Source organism: Eulemur rufifrons, chromosome 19 (assembly GCF_041146395.1).
Source record: "Eulemur rufifrons isolate Redbay chromosome 19, OSU_ERuf_1, whole genome shotgun sequence".
NCBI classification, from domain to species: domain Eukaryota; kingdom Metazoa; phylum Chordata; class Mammalia; order Primates; family Lemuridae; genus Eulemur; species Eulemur rufifrons.
This window is the reverse complement of record NC_091001.1, coordinates 56133540-56154379: the sequence shown is the minus strand read 5'-3', so window position 1 is coordinate 56154379 and position 20840 is coordinate 56133540. Positions and strand designations below refer to the sequence as shown.

General features: G+C 40.5%; 1 pseudogene; it reads left to right on the top strand.

Moving 5' to 3' along the window:
- Positions 1-4518: 4518 nt before the first annotated feature.
- Positions 4519-5963, top strand: LOC138399463 (bystin pseudogene; annotated as a pseudogene).
- Positions 5964-20840: the final 14877 nt, after the last annotated feature.

Here is a 20840-nt window from a genome sequence, read left to right as displayed (position 1 = left end):
CTACTCGGGAGGCTGAGGCAGGAGGATTGCTTGAGCCCAGGAGTTTAAGATTGCTGTGAGCTAGGCTGACACCATGGCACTCTAGCCTGGGCAAAAGAGTGGGACTCTGTCTCAAAAAAATATATAAATAAATATAATAAATAACACAGGCAGACAAAAAAAATTTTACATTTTATTTCAAACAATAGTTCATTTGTTCATAATATATACATTTTAAATTATATATCACAAGACACCACAAATAAAGTAGAGAGAAACGACAACCTAGTGGAAAGTATTTACAATATAACATGCATTTAATAGCCTTAATATATAATTAGCTATTACAAATCATTAAGAAAGAGGTGGAAAAAGATGACAATAGCAGCTAAGATTTACCTAGCAGTTACTATGTGCAGGTTTTAATTTATTTAATAATTCTCACAACAACCCCATCATGTAGGTACTATTATTATTCCCATCTTCCAGATGGGGACATTGGGACCCAAAGAGGTTATATTACTTGGCCAAAGTTAAAAATAGCAAATGATAGTTACACCATTATCTTCTGAAATATTTTTCTGCAAAAAAGAAATCTGCTGTTAATCTCAATGGCTCTTTTAAATAATATATTTTCTCTCTAATAGCTTTTAAGATTTTTTCTTCTTTTCTTGACATTGTAGTTTCACTCTGATGTAGTTTAGGATGAATTTATTTTGATTTATCCTGTTCAGTAGTTGGAGTTTATGTTTCCTGTAGGACATATGCCTTCTTCAATTCTGGAAAAATCTCAGCCACTATCTTGCTAAAAATTGCTCCTCTACTTTTCTTTCTAGTTTGAGAGATTCCTATTAGAGTAGACATATGCTGTAATTCATCATTTTTTTCTCCATGTCTCTCACTGCTCTATTATATACATATGTATTTGTGTGTGTATATATTTGAGTATATGTATATATCATATATGTATGTGTATATATAAAATTTATTTTTCTGTCTTAACTACTGTGTTTTGTCAAATTCATTATCTTCTGATTCACTAATTCTCTCTTTACTGTGACCTCTCTCTAGAGTTTATCTCATTCATTGACTTTTTAAAATTTTAATGATCATATTTTTATCTATTAAGATTTCTAATGAGCTATTTTCCATATCCACATGTCCTTTTTAAATTTTCTGCTTGCTTCTATTTTATAATTTTTTATATTTTTGTAGAGATAGGGTCTTACTCTGTGCAGTGGCACAATCATAGCTCACTGCAGCCTTGAACTCCTGGGCTTAGGTGATCCTCCTGCCTCAGCCTCCTGAGTAGCTAGGACTATAGGTATGTGCCACCACACCTGGCTACTTTTTCTTTTTTTTTTGTAAAGATGGGGTCTCATATGCTGCCAAGGTTGGTCTCAAACTTCTGGCCTCAAGTGATCCTCCTGGCTTGGTCTCCCAAAGTCCTAAGATTATAGGCATGAGACACCATGCCCAACCTAATTTTCTTTTTATATGGCTTTATTTCCTTCATTTATGTCATTGAAGGGCTTATCTAACATGTTTAAAGTCTTGGTCTGACTGTTCTATAAAATTAATTTCACTTGGAGTAAATTCAAGCTTATACTGTTAGCTTAGACATTTTTCTTAACATTAGATATCTTCATGTCATTTGGAAATTTTGTTTCCTCTGTGTATTTTGACCTCTCATGACGCCTATAATATGTAGTCCTAGGTAGAGTGGGTAGTAGTTTTCTTAAGTCTGCTTTCATGAATTGGAGCTCCTTACCAAACCCTGTTTCAGGCAGTAGGTCTTTCTCTGATCCCCTTACCAGCCTAGTGGACAGAAAAAATTTCTTAGAAAAACAGAATTGGAAAAAAATACATCAATGTATTAATAGGTTATGCTTCTGTATTTCCAAAGTTTTCTCATATAACTATATAACTATATTACTTTTATAATCAGCAAAATATGTTGTTAAATAAAAAGATATGTTTCCTATTATATATGATCACTACAGATAACAAATTTTGATCCATAAAGTGACATCATCTATAATTGCGTATTAAGCTAATATCCAAACACTTGTTGTCATAAAGAAATTCCATTGTATGTTACTGGATATAACTTTCTGTTCTAAATAGTTAATGTATACAAAAGTTATCAAAAGAAAAGGAAAAAACCCAAAAACCAAAAAAAAAAAAAATTAATGTAGAGGTAAGAAAAAATATGAGTTGTCATATATAATTTTAAAACTTTGCTTGCAGGTATTTAAAACAATTTCCAAAAGAAAATAAGATCACACACAATCTTTTTATAGCAGGGTGACAAATGTCTCATTAGGTAAAGTGCATGTTGGCATAAAAATGAATGTAATTTATATTTGAATTTTTGGCTAATCAACTGACATATGTTTTATTGTCTTGCAGTTATATTAATGAGCAATATTTAATTAAAAGCTAATTGAATATTCCAGGCAGCAATTATCTTGCAATAGAGATGCCAAATCTGACATGAGGAAGCAGGTGAGCAGAAAGCAGAACTCGTGTAATTATTCCTCTGGGAGATGGAAAAGAAGAGACCACATCAAGTGTTGCCACAGTGAGAGATTTGTGAAGATTCTGTCCTGAACGGAACCATTTCCTTTGCTGAACTTAGATTATACTTCCTTCATCGGGTAAACCATGTTCAATTAAAACAAATTTAGCCAGTGTTCATTAGTTCACAAATACAATTCTAGAGGCATCTTTTGGACCCAGCCCAGGAAGATGAGAGTGAACTTCACTCACTTTCATCAATTCAGGTGCCAATCGTGTGCCTGGTCAGGCCCCCTTTAGCATGTGGAATGGAAGACAAACAATAAAACAAAACAAAGCAAAATAATTCTTTTAAAATCAAAGAGAATCCATCAATTTAATTTAAATGGAATCATTTTGGTTTGGGATACATTTAAATATTTTATAAATATAAAATAATGTATATTAATATATAATATACATATACAGTATATTTTTATTTCCCCTGATTTATTGAGGCATAATTTACATATGATAAAATTCACTCATTTTTAAGTGCACAATTAAATGAGTTTTGACAATTGGCTATATCTATGTAACCACCAGAACAATCAAGATTTAGAACATTTCCATCACTCTAAAAAGTTCCCTTGTGCCCCTTTGTAGTTAATTTCCTCCCAGGGCCCCCAGCATCAAGCAACCATTAATCTGTTTCCTGGCACTACACTTTTGTTATTTCTAGCATTTCATGTAAATGGAATCATACACTGTATGATCTTTTGTGTTTGACTTTTCTCTTTTCTATTTTTGAGATTCATCCATGGTATTGCATATTTTATACAACTCACAGTACAATCATTATTAATGAGACTACTTAGTTTTTCCCCTATTCATCTGTCCACAAAGAAGAATCTGGTCTTCGCCATCTCAGGAGAGTTAATTATTCTTATGGACTGAATGTTTGTGTTTCCTCAAATTCATATGTTGAAGCTCTAACCCTCACTATAATGGTATTTGGAGGTGGGGCCTTTGGGAGGTAATTAATTTTAGATAAGGTCATAAGGGTGGGGCCTCCATGAGGGTAGTAGAGACTTTATAAGAAGAGGAAGAGAGCCCCAAACTTTCTCTCTCTCTCTGCCATGTGAGGACACAGTGAGAAGGCAGCAATCTTCAAACCTGGAAGAGAGCCCTTATTGGGGAACTGAATAGGGCAGCACCTTGATCTTGGACTTCCCAGCCTCCAGAACTGTGAGAAAGAAAATTTCTGTTATTTAAATCACCCAGTCCATGGTATTTTGTTACGGCAGCTCAAGTTGACTTAGATAATTATCTTTCAGGTTTGTATTTTTGGCATTTTTGTAGCAGAGAACTGGAAGAATGGAAAGTGGGAGATAGAATTATAGACACAAAGGCCTGGCACCATGGCTTGCCTCAATAATCCAAACAGTTTGGGAGGACAAAGCAGGAGAATTGCTTGAGGCCAGGAGTTGGAGACCAGCCTGAGCAACATAGCCAGACTTTGTCAATACCAAAAAAAAAAAAAAAAAATTAGCCGTCATCATGTTGAGTGTCTGTAGTTCCCAGCCACTTGGGAGGCTGAGGCAGGAGGACACTTGATCCCAGGAGTTGGAGGCTGCAGTGCAGTGAACTACGATTGCGCAGTGTACTGTGAACTACAGTGAACTGTACTCTAGCCTGGCAGACAAAGCGAGACCCTGTCTCAAGGAAAAAAAAAAAAAAAGAAGACGACGACGAAGGAAAAAAGGAGGACTCAACCAGAGAGCCTAAGATGACCTGTATCAGCAGTTCTCAAAGACTGATCCCTGAACCATTAGCATCACCTGGAACCTCCTAGCAATGCAAGTTCTGGGGTGCCATTCCAGCCCTCCTGAATCAGAAACTCTGGGATGGAGCCAACCAATCTGTGTTTTAACAGAATCCCCAGGTGATTCTGCTGCACATTAAACACTTTACATAAACGCATTCTGGCCATTCCTGTGTCCCGATGTGTGAACCCTCCTGGTGACTTTTTCAAGAAAAATGACCAAATTGAAGGTGGGCCATGTGGTCAGGAATCAGGAAAAACACACACCCCTGGCTTAGCAGATCCTGGCTGGGGACAAGGTGCAGGCAGGAGCCTGGGAAAAGCGGCGGAGTCCGGGATCCCCAGAAGAGGAAGAAGAAAATGTGGGGCCCTGGCTGAGCCGACAAATTTTGCAGCAAGCAGGGCAGCAACAGAGGAGCTCCAGGCTGAGCATGGGACTGTGGACAGGCCTGTGGCACTGTGGGAACACCGTATGGGTGGGGCCAGGAGTGCCCCAGGATAGATCGGATGACAAGGGCAAGGAGTAATCCACCCTGGAGAAGACAGCCACAATGACAGGAGTGGGCCACCATGCAGAGTTGGTCGTGGACCCTGAGGATGAGTGTGCCATTGAGATGTTCAGGAACAAGAACTCTCCTACCAGATACCCTGGCTGACATCATCATGGAGAAACTGCCTAAGAAGCAGAGGTTGAGACGGTCATGTCAGAGGTGTTGGACTTCCCTATACCCCAGTTGGAACCCAGGTCCTGGAAGTCTACGTGGGGGCCCAGGAGGTGTTATCTAAGTATTCAATTGGAAATTGCCCAAGGCATTTTAGATTATCCTTGCACTCTCCAACTGGGAGCAAATCCTCTTTGTTGCAGATCTGAGGTCTGGACTGCAGCTGCCATGTACCAAGCCCCCACCAGGATTTTTGCCTCTAAAGTAAAGGAAACCATGGCCCAAGGCTTCTACAACCTTGTCCTGTTCCCCTGGGTACAAGACAACATTGCTGAATACAAACCCTGGAGAAGATAGCCACAATGACAGGAGTGGGCCACCATGCAGAGTTAGTCATGGACCCTGAGGATGAGTATGCCATTGAGATGTTTAGGAACAAGAACCCTCCTGCCAGGTACAAGATGACATTGCCAAATACGAACAATTCAACTTTCACCTCCACATGGCACTCAAGAAAGCCCTGTTCAAGCCTGGAGCCTGGCTCTTAGGAATCCTGATACCACTGTGGGAGGCAGGCACTTGTACCCTCCAGGAAACCATCATTGTGGGATAGCACCATCACTAAGGGCTTCATCCCTGTGTTGCACTCCTGTGTAGCCATGCTGAAAGTTGCTGACATGGAATACAATGGTGCCAACAGCATCTTCCTGTGAGTGCTGCTGGATAAGAAGTATGTGCTGCCCTACCGGGTGCTGGATGCTCTGGTCTTCCATTTCCTGGGGTTCTGGACAGAGAATTGCAAGCTTTCCATGCTCTGACACGAATGCCTCCTGACTTTTTTCTAGTGCTACAAGACAGACTTGGCCACAGATCAGAACGAGGCCCTCCTGTAACTGCTCTGGCTTCAGCTCCATCCATAACTGCCCCCTGAAATCAGGTGTGAGCTTCAGAGTGCAGTCCTCCAAGATGCTGAAGATGTTCCCATCACCATCATGTGAGGAAAACAATCATTTGTTCTGGTCTGGGGGCATAGGAAGACACTAACACCTCTGGTGGTACCAAACATGACATTGAATCTTAATGGCGGAAGACCCAGATCAGGGCAGCAACGGGTCACAGGGGCATCTGTGGCTCCCAGCCAAGTGCAGGGAAGATGGAAGGTCTGGCTGGGCCCCTCTTCCATTCTAGGCCTCCTCTCTGCTCAGTTCTGGTACCTGACTTGAGAGTCGAGCATTCCCACTCCCTAGCTGGGGCTTGGTGTAAGTACTTTCTAGCTGTTGTGTCCGGTCACTGGAATGTGATAAAAACAAAGGCAGATATTTATCAAACCTCTGTGCTTTGGTATAGTCAGTCAGTGGAGGTCTTTCACCTTTTGTTCTTCAGCTGGAAGTGGGAATTACTCCTCCCTGCTACTGTCTCTGGAGTGGATTCTAACCCAGTTTACATAGGAGGTCCCTGAGCTCCGGATTTGTTTCTCCAGGCTACACTCACCTTGTTAGCCCACAGGGGGCGTATGAGCTGCCTTCCCCTGACATGACACATGCTGCTTTGGTAGAGTGCCAGCAACCAGGAGCTGCTTATTCAAAGGTGGTTGTGTCTCAGTTGTAGATGAGAGGACTGAAAGAGAAAGCCCCACCATGAGAAAAGCGGAGATACAGAGGCAAGAGAGGTCAGAGAATAAGGTTGGGCCCAGGAATGAGTACATCCCAGGTCAGCACTAAATAGGTTCCCTGTCTAACTTTTTGGCCAAATGACAGCTTTAGATCAATGGTTGGAAAACTAGGGCCAAATGCCTGTTTTTGTATAGCTCATGGGCTAAGAATGATTTTTACATTTTTTAATGGTTGGGGAAAAAAATTAAAAGAATAGTATTTTGTAATAGGTAAGAATTACATGAACTTCCAATTTCAGGGTCCATATATAAAGTTTTGTTGGAACACAGCCATGCTCACCCCCCAAAAACACTTTACATAATAAAGGATTCTACAGAGAGGAGAAGAAGGAAACAGATAATGAGGTGGGCTGGGGGTAGAGAAGTTTCTGAGAGAGTCCCAGGAACAGCTGTGACATATGGAAGAAGTAAAGGTTTAAATAAGCCTTTCTGTAGATTAGGTACAGAGATCTCTTTCTGGTTTTCAAGACACACATGTCAAGGTTTTGAGTAATTTTGAAATTGGTGTCATGTTTGTGTGTGTGTGTGTGTGTGTGTGTGTGTGTTTAGTAGTACTTTACTGAACCCGTGCACATGTGACCTGGATTTATGAGGCCTATACACATACATCTGTTCATTCTCCACGCCATAAGTATAATGGTCCAAATGGAGGTATTGAGAAATGAAGTCTGCATAGCAATGAGAATTTAGGATAGAACTTATCCTAAACTTTGATCCAGTAGCTTTTCTTAGTATTTATATAATTTTTCTAGGATCAGGAGACACTATGAGGAAAAGAAGAAAAACTTTGCAAGGCTCTGACATTAAGGAGGAGAGTGATGGAAATTTTGAATGGCTTGTGCATGTTGTATAGGAACCATGCTTCACAGCTCTGGGAAGATGCTTGGTGGAGGTGGAGAATGAAGGGAGAGAAAGACACGTAGGGTGAACATTCAGTTGCTCACTAGGACTGTAGTGGGGATGTTTTGTAGATGAGAATAATTTGCACAATGGTAAGCCAATGTTGCATTGATTTTATTTTAATCCTCAATGTAAGAAGCCCAGCAAAAATACAAAAAAAAAACAAAAAACAAAAAACAAAACATTGGAAGAATGAAATAGAATGAAGGGTAATAAGTGCTATAGACCTCTTAAAGATCACTGGGAAAACTTGTGTCAAATAAACAAGTTGGTTTATTCATGTTATTCCCAGTCAAGGGAGAGAACTAAGAACAGAGAATCTCAACTGTATCTTGAAAAAACTCTGATTTTTTTATCAGTCCAGGATTGGAATTAGGTTTAGAGCATGGGTGGTTTGGGGACGGGCTTTAACAACCCAGGATTAGGTGAAGCAGGCAGGTTGCAGTCACTTTTAATTGATATGGGGGCACAGAGCGGGATTTTCAATAGTTATTTATACTAAATCTTTCAGGATCTTCGCTTTTTTCTTCTAGAGCAGTTTGTGACAATGGGGACTGAGTTTTGCTTATTTACACTCTTGGCAAATTTCCAGTTTTAGTTTTCTAAATTCAGTTCTCATTTCTCAGTCTTTATTTCTCATAAGAAATCATAACAACAGACTATTTTAAACTTTTGCTTTCTTTTCTTACATATTTGCATATCAGCTATAAAATAATAAGTGTATATGTTAAGTCCATTTTGTACTGTGCTTTGACGAGTTTTAACCTGGGATTATCAATGACCTCCATTCCTTTTCAATTGCCTCTTTCAGATCAGAATGTGACTATATTCTACAATTTCTTGAACAACTCTTTGACCATCTATTCACAGGGTTTCTGAGTTTAGAGGTTTTAATTATGTTATCTTGTTTACATTTGCCTTTTTAAATTAAAAACAAACACAAAAGAATTCCCAATCTCTTTTGTCTCTTCTTATAAGCAGTTGTCAATCGCTTTATTATTTATTCACTTTATCTGTCCCTGAACCTTTAAGAGATATATGGACAGTGGGAGATTAATTGATATATTTCCCTAACTGATTTAGTGCAAACTGTAGCAGTTATCTCTGTGACTTGAGAAGTGATTGCTAGGAAAAAATGGTGTCTCTATTTTGCAATACTGATGGCCTGTCCAAAGAAATTAGCAGCTAAAACAGCATTCAGTATTTAATCTGGGGATAAAGCCAAGAATTAGGTAGAAAGCTTGCAAAGCAGATTAGATTTGCAATCTGAAAGCCCACACAGCCAGCTGGGCACAGAAATATTAATTGTGTACTGAAATGTGATTTCTGACATTTCTTTTAGTCTCAGGGATAAGCAATGAAAACATGATCTTCTCTGAGCTCCAGAGGAGCTTATAGTAAATTCCAAAATATGAAAAGAGATGTGGTATTTTTATTACCACTATATCATTATCTTGCATTAACAGCTGTAATTAGTCTGAGCTAGACTATCATCTGCTATTGAAATATCTGAAACTAATTGCACATGAGATATGTTACCGGAACAAGATTGGGAGACTGAAAATTTACACAAATGAGGCCTTCTGAAATGATGAACACAAGTCATAATAATATTTCTGGAATAAGTCAAAAACAAGACAAAAGAGAGAATGAAATCAATCAGGAGGATGTAAACCAGAATACCAGCACTTCAAAAAGTTTAATCACCATACCGTAAAATCCAACTGTGAGAAGGGGCACAATTTTTATGCAGTCACCAGGAGCTCTTGTAATAGGACCACTTATGCTTTAATCTAAACAACAGGGGCCACATTTGATTTTCACTCTTTCTACAACAGTTCCCAGGGAAGTTTGTAGGAATTTTCCTGGCAATACTATGTTGCATTTGATCCATAAAATACAGTGTAGAAAACACTTATGAAATGCTTATATTTCTTGTGCTATTTTAACTTTCAAATGTAGTCTTCTGTCTCATAAGCTCCTCCTCCATGTGCTCCTCCTCCTCAATGACACTCAACTCTTGGATCACGACTGCCCTTCCTTCTGTCCTGCAGTCCTTTCCTTCCTCCTTCCTTCTCTCCTGATCCTTTTTTTCTCCCTTTTAAAAAGCCAAATGGTTAAACAAATTAAGAAACTCACGAACAGAAAATTAGCTGTTTATTCATACAAGAAAATTTCTAATTTATAAACATAATTTAGCAAATATAAATAAACAAATATTAGTGATGAGTACTCAAAAAATTTTATTGATGGGGTAACTTCTTCAAAAAGCTTAGCGTCTATTGCTTTAAGGACTTTTTATTCATTTAAACAATCATTTGAAAAGTCTAGAAAATGCTTAGTCCGGTTGGTCAATTCTGCTCCCTTCTAGCTTTATGCTTTGTACAAATTGCTTAACTTCTCTGAGCCTTATTTTCCTCCCATATGCTAATCTATTAGACTGATACAATAATGTATGTACAGCCCCTGACATTATGCTCTCAGCAAAGTAAGACTTGACTGGTTGCAACTTCTATCTCCCCCCTTTTCTTTCTCTTAAAAATACCAAGTAATGCTGTAGTGGTATTAATTTTTATTGCTGCATAACAAATTACCATAAATTTGTGGCTTAAAACAGTATCCACTTATTATCTCCCAGTTAATCTCCCAGGAAACTCCCCCTGACCCAGTTTCCATGGGTCAGGAGCCTGGGTGTGGCTTAGCTAGGATCTCTGTTTCAGGTCTCACAAGGCCTCAATCAAAGTGTCAGCTGGGCTGTGTTCCTTTTTGGAGCTTGAGGTTATTTTCCAAACTCTTATAGCTGTTAGCAGCATTCAGTTCTTTACGGTTGTAGGATTGAGGTTCTCCTTTTCTTGCTGGCTCTCAGCTGGGGGCTATTCTCAGCTACTAGGGGCCACTCCTAGTTCTTTGATATGTGGTCCTGTCATGACATGGCAGCCCACTTCTTCAAGACCACCAGGAGAATTTCTCCTTTGCTAAGAAAAAGTCTAGTCTTATATAATGTAACAATCATGGGAATGACTGTCCTGTCATATTCCTAGATCCCTCTTACTCCCAGGAGAGAAGATTCTATAGGGCAGATGCACCAGAGGACAGAGGGATTGGGGACCATTTTAGAATTCCTCTACAACAGTAGTAAGAAGAATAGTGAGTCCTACAAAGTTTAGGGAGCCAAGATAGGCTCTTTTAATTAAGGAAGGGACCAAGGAAAGAGTGAGATATACTCTGATGCTTGAAATTTGGATGGTGCATGTCCCAAAAGTTTGCAGTAATGATCAGGGAAGCCAAACAGATCAGCTTCTTGGGAGACTGGAGAGTTTGCCCATCACCACACTTTGGACAGGTAACTTAACTTCTCTGTAATTCCATACTTTCAGCCATAAAGGTACTTTATTGTGTCAAAGATTGGTAGTTGTCCTCCAGTACCCATTTTCCTCATTTTCTGGAGTAGTAGAACTCCTAATTTCCAGCTGGGCACGTGGCCTCTTCAAATAAAGACTATATTTCTCAACTTTTCTTGCATCTAGATTGGCCACATGTCTAAGTAGCTGAATTCTTCCCAGTGGGATGTAAACTGGTGTAAGTAGTGTGTATACCTTCTTAGAAGTGTCCTTAAAGAGGTAGAGTATACCTCTCTCCTTTTTCTTCTTACTGCAGGCTAGAATGTGGACATAATATTTGTAGATTTAGTAGCTATATTAAACCATGAAGGTACCTTGGAAATGGAAGCTATACATAGCAGAGCAATAGGACTAAAGGAGCCTGGGTCTCTGTTACCATGAAATGTCATTCCAGCCTTGGACTATGTCTGTACTTCTCAAATTTGAGAAAAAAATAAGCTTATTAAACCACAGTTATTTTTAGAGTCTTTGTTATTGGTAGCTGAATCTAATTTTAACCGATACGCCCACTTTATAAAAGATCTATGAACATAGCAAGCAACTGAATTCAAAGTATATAAATCATTGAGATTAAAAGACAAGTAAATGGTTTTAAATGATTGAGTCAGGATACTATTTGAAAATATTAATTCAAAAGACATTTCTTATATGTTTTGGCAACTCATATCTAAACCCCTTCCTACTTGGGGAATTTCCCACCTGATGAATCTTACTGATAGGTAGAGTCATCCTGCTGAAAAGAATGGCTTCTAGCTTTCCAGGAATCCTTTGCATCCGGGGTGGAGACATATGACCTTAGCTTCATTAATAAGATGCATATCTCCCAGACTATGAACTGGCATCTGGTGATGCAAGAAGGGACTGGGAGGAACAATTTTTTATGGTGGTGACACTTGTAGGAAGGTCTAGTCCCCAGGTGGCTGTGCTTGTGTTGTGGCAGGCAATGTCCAGGGTCCATATTTAGTGGTGTTGATTTGCCACAATGTGTAGTGCATGGCAGCAATAACAATGATGTCTTCAGAGGACCATATTTGTCACATAATTTTGGATGCTATACTGGCAGTTTCCTAAAGCTGATTTTCCAGCCCTCCTGATGACTCTGTAAGCTATTATCATTAAAAAAATTTTTTTTTAGTGTTTTACTTTTATTATAAATTGACAAATTATATTTGTATGTATTTATGGAGTATAGAGTGATATGATTTATGAATACAATGTGGAATAATTAAATTGAGTGAATTGATATATTCTATACTTTTAATCAATTTTCTGCTTAAATTAGCCAATTGTTTTCTGTGTTTTGAAATGAAGAACTCAGACTGATGATGAATGGTATGCTTTTATGCCCTCTGTGAACATTGTATTATTCTGCTGCACTTTGAGGGCCTCCCTCCTATTCCCCTCAATCCAGACAGTGAGATACAGGTAATTTACTGCAGATCAAGAAATATTCAAATCTCTACTTTTGATACATGCAGACTTGGTAAAAGATGCTACAGGCAGGGAAAGTGGTGAAGGAGATGGGTAAAAGACCTGAGATCATAAGATCTGGAGACTGTGATGAGCCTTCAAAGGAGCAATCAGCTATTACCAACACCACGATCCAGTGGGTGCCCAGTTGTGTTTTTGTTGCTATCTAGTGAGGACCATTAATCAACAGCAACCAGGGTATCAGATGATCTGCTGACCTTTCAGTAGGACTGATGCTAATCTGTGGTCCAACACTTGCTCAGCACCTCATCCCATCCAACCTACCCTGTATTGAACTTGCACCTGTTTGATAGCCTAAGATGTTTCTAATTCTTTGCAGGAATTTATGGTGGGACCCTGAACACCAAAATCCTGGGAATGGCAAAAAAGGCAAATTCCCCACATCTTCCTGGTGTAGGATTAGACAAAATTAGCTTCATATTTTTTAGTGAACCAAAAAAATGGTGAATTTCTTGCACTCCCACCATGATTCTAAATTTTATAATTGTAACATGAGCCATCTACTTAGATGCTTTATTTTTTTAGTTCTGGTTCCTTTATTGTGCAAAAAAATAAATAAGGGTAGGGATTCTAGAAACAGGAGGGTAAGACTAATGTCTAAAATGCTTTTCAGACATTAGGAGAGGCTAGAGGAAACTGAACTTTTTTTTTTTTTTTTTTCTTTTTTTAAGAGACAGGGCGAGGTCTCACTCTGTTGCCCAGGTTGGAGTACAGAGGAACAATCATAGCTCACTCCAGCCTCAAACTCCTGGGCTCAAGTGATCCTTCTGTCCCAAAGTCCTCAGTAGCTGGGATTACAGGTGTGCACCACCATACCTGGCCTGAAATTGTTTGACATGATGCTGCTTTTCTCCCTTAGACAAGGGGAAAAATCAGAAGGACTGAAGGATGAGGGAGGTAGTTATGTATGCAATGTTGGAAGTGAGACTGCAGAGTAGTTTGGTCCCAAGTTGAGATGGCATTATGGATTTTGAATATGTATTGATTTTCAACCTATCTTATCATCATTTCACCATCTTTTTCTGTTTTCAGAAAGCTCTGTAATACTTTGAACCTTACCAAGCTCCCAATGAGTTATTCAAATAGCATCGCTGAGCAAGTACCCACTGCTGCCAAAGAAAACTGCTCTATTTTCTTCCTAGCTCAATGTCTGTATTTAATACTTGCTTGTCAAAGCTGATGGGATTCCAAGGCCCTGATTCCTGTCTCTTAGCCTAAGAGTGACATTTTCCATTTCTACAAATCCTTTGGTAGTAATAGAAATTAGAACTCTTTATGATTTCCACCTAAGTAGTTTTTTCCCCTGTTGGAGATGCTCATCTTTAACTCATTAAGAGAATGAGGCAAACCTAGTTCTCATGTGTGCCCAGGACATAGGACTGTGAAGTCGGATTGCTGATTTGGTTCAGTTCTGCCTGACACAGGCAGAATAACCCTTCTTCCCTTATCCCCAGCACTGTGCTTGACGGCAGCCAGAGCCCTTACTGCATTCTGTGTGGATGTCACGGAACTCCAAGCATTCAACAGTAATGACTCTGAAGTCACATTTCTTTTCAATGGATTCATCTTATGAAATTCATCTTTCTAATTTCTGCTGTTCTGAATCCCAGCTGAGTTATGATGAGCTTAAGTGTTCATCAATTAATGTCAAAACTCAATGTAACACCTTCAGAACGGCCTTTGACAACCACTAGAATACAAAATGAATTCACTAATGATGGTTCCTGAGCAGAAAGAGTCTTAGGAATTTGTGATGATGGGACATTTAGGCTCAATTCATAAAATATGCATAGGTTTTTAAAATGGGGATTTAAAAAATTTGAGCACAGAGTAAAATGAGGGCACAAAGAATAGTCACATGATACAAGGATCCTGAAATTATTATTTTTTTTTAAGATTTAGAACTTTTATTTTGGTTGAATACAGTTTACCCTGACACTTGTCAGAGAAAAAAATTCAGAGGCCTCTCTGAAATCTCAACTCTTTATGAAGTCCTATTTTATTAGTGTTTATTTTGTTGTTATGACAGAAAATATGTGTATTTCTATCACTTGTAAGAGGTTCAAAGCAATTGTATATTGATGATTTTCAATGGAATGGGCTTATTTTCTTCTGGGGACAAAACAAAAATGCACATGTATTCCTGTGCAAAGTCTCATGTGCTCCATTCCTGCTTTATTATATCCGTATCGTGAACTGACAGGGCCTAACAACTACTAGTTTGGGCCCAACCCACTTAAGGGAGGTTCCCAGTGTTCTCGTATCTAGTGATTGGGGCTCAGTTCTAAGCAGGACTACATGGCTCTCTGCCTTCTGTGTGGGGAAGTACACAATCCTTAGTGTGTTGTAGGAAGCCCATTGGGTCTGACCTCTGCCAGTCATTCATTACAGTATCCTCCCACCACGAACTCTGATCCTAGATGTTATGATCAGCATCAGCTTTCTGACCAAATTTGTGCTCTTTCCTTCACACTCCCAGTCTTTTGCACACAATGTTCTCTCTGCCTGGAATTCCCTTTACTGCTTATCTTCCTAAAAGTCTCCTTCTCAGTGTTAGGAAAAGTCAGGCACTTTGTCCTCTGTGCTCATACAGTACATGATTCTTTCTTCTATCCTTTATCACATTTTGTTGAAGTTTACACATCTGACTCTTGCATCACTGTATCCTCAGCATCTAGGAATGCAACCAGTGCATAGTGAGAGCTCAATATTTGTTTGTTAAATGAATGAATGAGTCCAGGAACGACTGGATGACTGAGAAATGGTGTCATATAATCCATGCATTCTTCCATCTCCCCTGCTCTTCATTTTTTATTCCTAGCCTCACCAGGGCAATTGGGTTCTCATGCAGCTATTTCAAATTCACAGGGTCCTATGGCAGGAAGAGAACTTAGAGTTTCACAGATGACTTTATGTCCCCCAGTAACAGTAAAGTCTACTTATTATGCCAGATAGACCCAGGCATATATACCAAGCTGGGTATTGGTATGCAATTTGATTTTGAATTAACTTGAAGATCTTTCCACTCTCATCTCTGCTCCCTTGTAACAGATGCTCAAAAAATGCCTCCTGCTACAGGTAAACTTGACAACAGATATATTCATTCCTTTCCTAAAGTGTGTTGCATGGAGTTTGTCCCATGAGATGCTTCTGAGTAAGGGACTTCATGAGCAACTAACTTTGTAGGCTATGCCTGACTATACCAGCCCATGTTGGTTTGGGTCTTCCAGGAAGAAAATGCTAAAATGAGATTAGACACCCAACAGATTTTTTAGGGAAACACCTAAAGCACGAAGGGGAAGAATCAGGTGCAGCAGAAAAAGAGGGGGATTAGGTAGGTAGAATCTCATATTATAGTGCAGTGCTAAGGAAGTTCCAGTCAGGATGGAAGTCCTAAAGCTGAAGCCACCTGTAAGAGGAGGCCCGTGTCCCATAGGAATAGGCTGGCACTGGTGCCCATGCTGTGCACTGCCAGAGAAAATGTGGCCTCAACACAAACACACTGATGGATCCAGAGGGGTGGCAGCTGGACTGTCAGTCAACCTTGCTTCTTGCAGCAGGAGATCTGAGAGGCACATTTTCATGGCTGTCACATAGATTCTATTCTAAAGGTACCTTGTGCATATCGCTTCATTTAATCTTTATGACATAAACCATGGAAATGGTAAGTTCTCTTATTATCTCCATTTTCCAGGGCATAGAGAGATTAAGTAACTTGCCAAGACCCTAGATATGATCTCATCAGTGATAGATCTGGGATTTGAACCTAATCAGTCTGGACCAGAGACTAAGAGCTTAACCAGTACATTATGTTGCCTCACAATATCCCCTTTTGGAGCATGATAAAGCACCCTCCCAATGCCTCGATTGATCCTACTACTATATCAGCTTCTTATTTCACAATGTATATAACCATAATTAAGGATCTGAAAAGTCCTGCAATAAAGAAATCTTTTAAAATTTGTTTAGCCAAGTGCTTTCCAAATTTATTTGCTTATGGAACCCGTAGTTCATGGTACTCATGTTCTCTAGAATATGCATACTTGGGAAAGTACGCTAAGTTGTAAATGACTGGCAACAAATCCTCTTCAAAGAGCAGGGTCCTACATGAGTCCAGGCGGGCATTGAGAAGGATGAACACCTATGTGGGCAGAGAGGTGTTGTCATGAAGGCAAAGGGAGCAGAGGATTGGGACTCAGCACAGCAGAGTTCAGCCCTCAGTTCCACCACTGTCTGATGGTGCGGCTGGTTTGTTCACCACTTACCAGTCGGCCTCAGTGTTTTAGTTGTCAGTCATGGATCAAAGCACTGGCTTCCAAGGGTTGTTATTCAAATTAAGTATGAATTTATGCAAAGGTGCTTATCCCCAGTGCCTGGCATAGAACAGCTGCCATCAATGGTAATTGTCTTTGTTGGCTTTCTAGCAGAGAAAGACTAACCACATCTAATTCACCCTTTAGCCGAGGGCTAGATCTCTCGGTGACAATTGTGTCTGCCTGACCTACATACAATGGCTCTTTGTTTCAGAATATTTGCTGGGAAAATTAATTGGAATCAGAATGTTTCTACTGAGAGAGGAATTATGAGAAAATGCTGTGGATTTAAGGAAATGCCTATATTTGGACTTTGATTGTAGTCTAAACGCATCTCTCTTTTAACATGTACCTTAGGGCAGTGGTCCCCTACATTTTTGGCACCAGGGACCGGTTTCATGGAAGATGATTTTTCCACAGACAGGGGTGGAGAGGTGGGAGGGAGGTGGAGCTCAGGTGGTGATGCAAGCGATAGGGAGCGGCTGTAAAGACAGATGAATATTTGCTGGTTCGCTGGCCCTTCACCTCCTACTGTGTGGCCCCCGTTTCCTAAGTTTCACGGAAGACAATGTTTTCCATGGATTAGGGGTGGGCCGTGGAACTCTGCAGCCAGGTCCCTAACAGGCCATGGAGCGCTATCGGTCCGTGGGGATCGCAGCCTTAGAGGACAAGAGAGCTTTGAAGATTTGTTTTACCTAGCCCTCCTTGCTTTCTTTATACCATAAAGGTAAAAGTTGAATGCCCAGAAATGAAAGGGAGGAAAAGTGGAGGAACCATTGGCTCTGGAGAAGAGATGGAAAGAGAAAGGCTCCTACATTCTCCTTATTCCCTGGGAAGAAAGCAGAGGGCCGGTCCCTGCGCTGACTGTGCCTGCTGTCCTGTCCCTCCTCTTGTACTCTGTGACTCACTGGGCAGCGCCGACCATTGGCCTCCCTGCTTCTCTGCTGTGGATGGGGATGGGTGATAAACAGGCTCTGAGCATTGGGACTTTCCACACCTGAAGGAGACATGATGATTTGCCATTCTTCTCCTTGTTCATAATCTCAGCATTATAAAACAGTCTATTACCCCTCTCCTTTCCCCTTGCAGACTTTTCTCTCTTCTCCTTCCTGGGCACATGATGAGCTCTCCTTTGGCCCTCCCATCTTTATTCAACCTTTCATATTTTACCTTTCCTTTTTTGTCCCTGGGTTGACTTCATTCTCCCTTCTGACCCCTCCTCTTTGTCCTTCTCCACACTCTGCACAGGTTATTCATATGACAGTCTCATCTTCTCTTCTCTTCTAGGACTTGATGCTTCTCTGGGTTTCCTCCTGCTACACACATGCATGCTGTTATTTGAGCAGCTTTAGCCTTTAAGTGCTGCCCAGAGGCAAAGATGCTCCCTGCCAGAAAACAAGGGCTGATTGCTTCTGAACATGCATCAATCCGCATCTGGTTCTGGTCTTATGTCTTTTCTGGCACAAAGAGGCAAATACAGTGCGGAACAATAGGTGGGCTTCTAGGTGAATTGCATGACCAATCCCTTCCCTCCAACCTAAAGAGATCAGTTTTTATTTTTAAGCCCGGCAGCCTCTCTCAATGATTACAAATCTTTTCTTTTTTTCAGAAGTATCAGGTTTAACTTATTTCTCCCTTTTGTTTTGAAATCCCACTGATCCTTCAAGGTTCAAAACACATGTTGCACCATCTGGGAGCCTTCCCTGAGCTCCCTGTCAGAGGGAATTATTTCTTCCTCTCTGTTCTCAGGGCATGTTGTTTTGGCCTCCTTTATGGCCCTCTGCCTCAGTGTGATTTGCATGGCAGGAAGTTTTAGTGTTCTCTGCTAAGCCGTCAGCTCCTTGAGGGTACCTTCTTCAAATATGCAGCACCTGGCTCAGCCAGATATTTTGGAAAGAGCAATAATTCTCCAGATTTAGAAGCTGAGAGATGGAATATATAACTGGACAATGGCCAGATTATCTAAGATCATAGAACTTAACTCAACCCCACCCCTAACCTAACCTTTGAAGCAATCAGCCTAGGAAGCCAAACCACAATCTCTGCAGCAATTGACCCACAACAGTTAGGACTTGGCTAACAACTGCCAGCTTCACTAGTTTTCTTTTTACCCCATTTCCAACTCAGGAGTAACCAGGGAAAGTGAAATATGCTCCCAAAGCAATTCCGTAGCCTGTCCTACTTCTAACAGCCTTCCTTCAACTTCCCATGTCAGTAAAGTTTTTCTACTCCCCTGCCTACCTTTGAAACGCTACCAAATGTAAGTGATGGTGGCTGACTTCCTTGCTATAGCAAGCTCTGAGTAAATAACCTCTGCCGATACTCATTTGGGTGGTCTTCATTTATTTCTATTACATAAGAACCACCTAAAGAGCTTGTTAAAATATAGATTGCTGGGTCCAATCCCTAGCTTCTAATTCAGTAGGTATGAGTGGGGCCTGAGATTCTGCATTTTTAACAAGCTCCAGGTGACCTTGAATAGCACAAGGATGGAGTGGTCAGGAGAAGGGATGCTAATAGGAAACATTAACCTATGTTCTCCCTCCACCAAATTTCCTTTCTTTTTTCTTGCTCCCATTTGTCCAGGAAAGTGATCCTGAGTTCAGTACTTCTGGGGGGAAATGAGGAAGTCAGGAAGAAAATATTCAGGGACTGGCGTTTTGGTTTTTATTTCACTGAAACCTAAGATTTTAGGGTGACAGTTCTCAACCTGGGGATATTTTTCTTGCCACAGAGAACCTTGGCATTTTTAGTTGTCACAATGTGGGGGTGTCTACTGGGTGTGTGTAAGATGCTGCTAAACATCCTACAATCCACAGGACAAGGCCCCACCACAAAAAGTAATGTGGACAAAAATGTCAATAGTGTTGAGATTGAGAAACTCTAGTATAATGGAGCAGAGATGCACAGAATGAGTGTTTTGAGAGTTGGGGGTTTGAGGCAAGAATGGCTTCCCCCAGCTGCTGAGAGTTTCTGGGTTGGGAAAGTTAGAGAAAAGAGGGATAGAGATGAGAGCATAGCTATGTGGATTATTTCACTATATAGAGGAGCCTTCCTGGGTAGACGTCTGGGGAGCCAGAAGGACCTGGAGGCTGAGAGCTGCAAGTTGATTCTGGTTTAAGAGGGACAGTAGGACAGCCTCAGAGAGAGGATCACATCCAACCAGAAGGTATAGTTGTGCCCAAAGCATGGGAGTAAGAGAGTTGCTGCAGGGCAATGAGGACCAGGTGAGAGAGAGAAGGGATACCTCAGGGATAAATGATGGGTTGATGAACAAAAGCCAGATGGGAGGGCTCCCAGGAGGACAAATGACACAGAGAACCAGAAATGGCTCCCTCCTCTTACCTTCTATTTTAAAACCCCTCAAGCCTAGATGCAGCCCTGGGAAAAGTGGTACGATGGGCCCTAATGGGCTGAGATGATTTTCTGGCATAATCAGGGCCTGTGGGAAGATAAATCTTCCTTTATTTCTTGGAGTTCATGGATAATCTGCTCTGCTCCAGAAACCTCATGTGTGCATTCAAGATAATATTAATAAATATGAATATTAAAAGCATTACAGGGCCTAAAATAGAAAATAAGCTGAGTTACAGAAAAGTAAAGAGAACATTTCCTGAACGTCTGAGTCTTGGCCTGAGCTTCTGAAAATCGAAACCCTCTGCCCCCACACAGCCTGGGCATTGGGAATTGAGGCCATGCCTTACTGTCTACATTAATATCAGTTTATGCTATTGCTCTGTCTTCATTAGCATAACTTTACTATTCAGGCAAATGGTTTGGCTTCTCTTGTAGGAACTTCCCCAAAGACACCACAACTCTTCAATGGGAAACATCCATGGCAGTTTGTGTCCTAAAAAATTTTAAATCCCTCTCCTCAAAATCCTCACCTTACTGTTTCCACCAATTCTGGATTGTTATATCACAATCTTTACCCAGTCCTATCCAAGACCACCTAAAGTTCCGCTTTCAATCCCTCTTAAAATACTTGCCTTAGATCAAACTTCCAATTCTTATCCATTTGGACTTTACATTCCCCATTCTCAGACACTGTCAAAGCATTGCAGGTGGTTTTCTCCCTTAACAGAGCTAAACAATCAA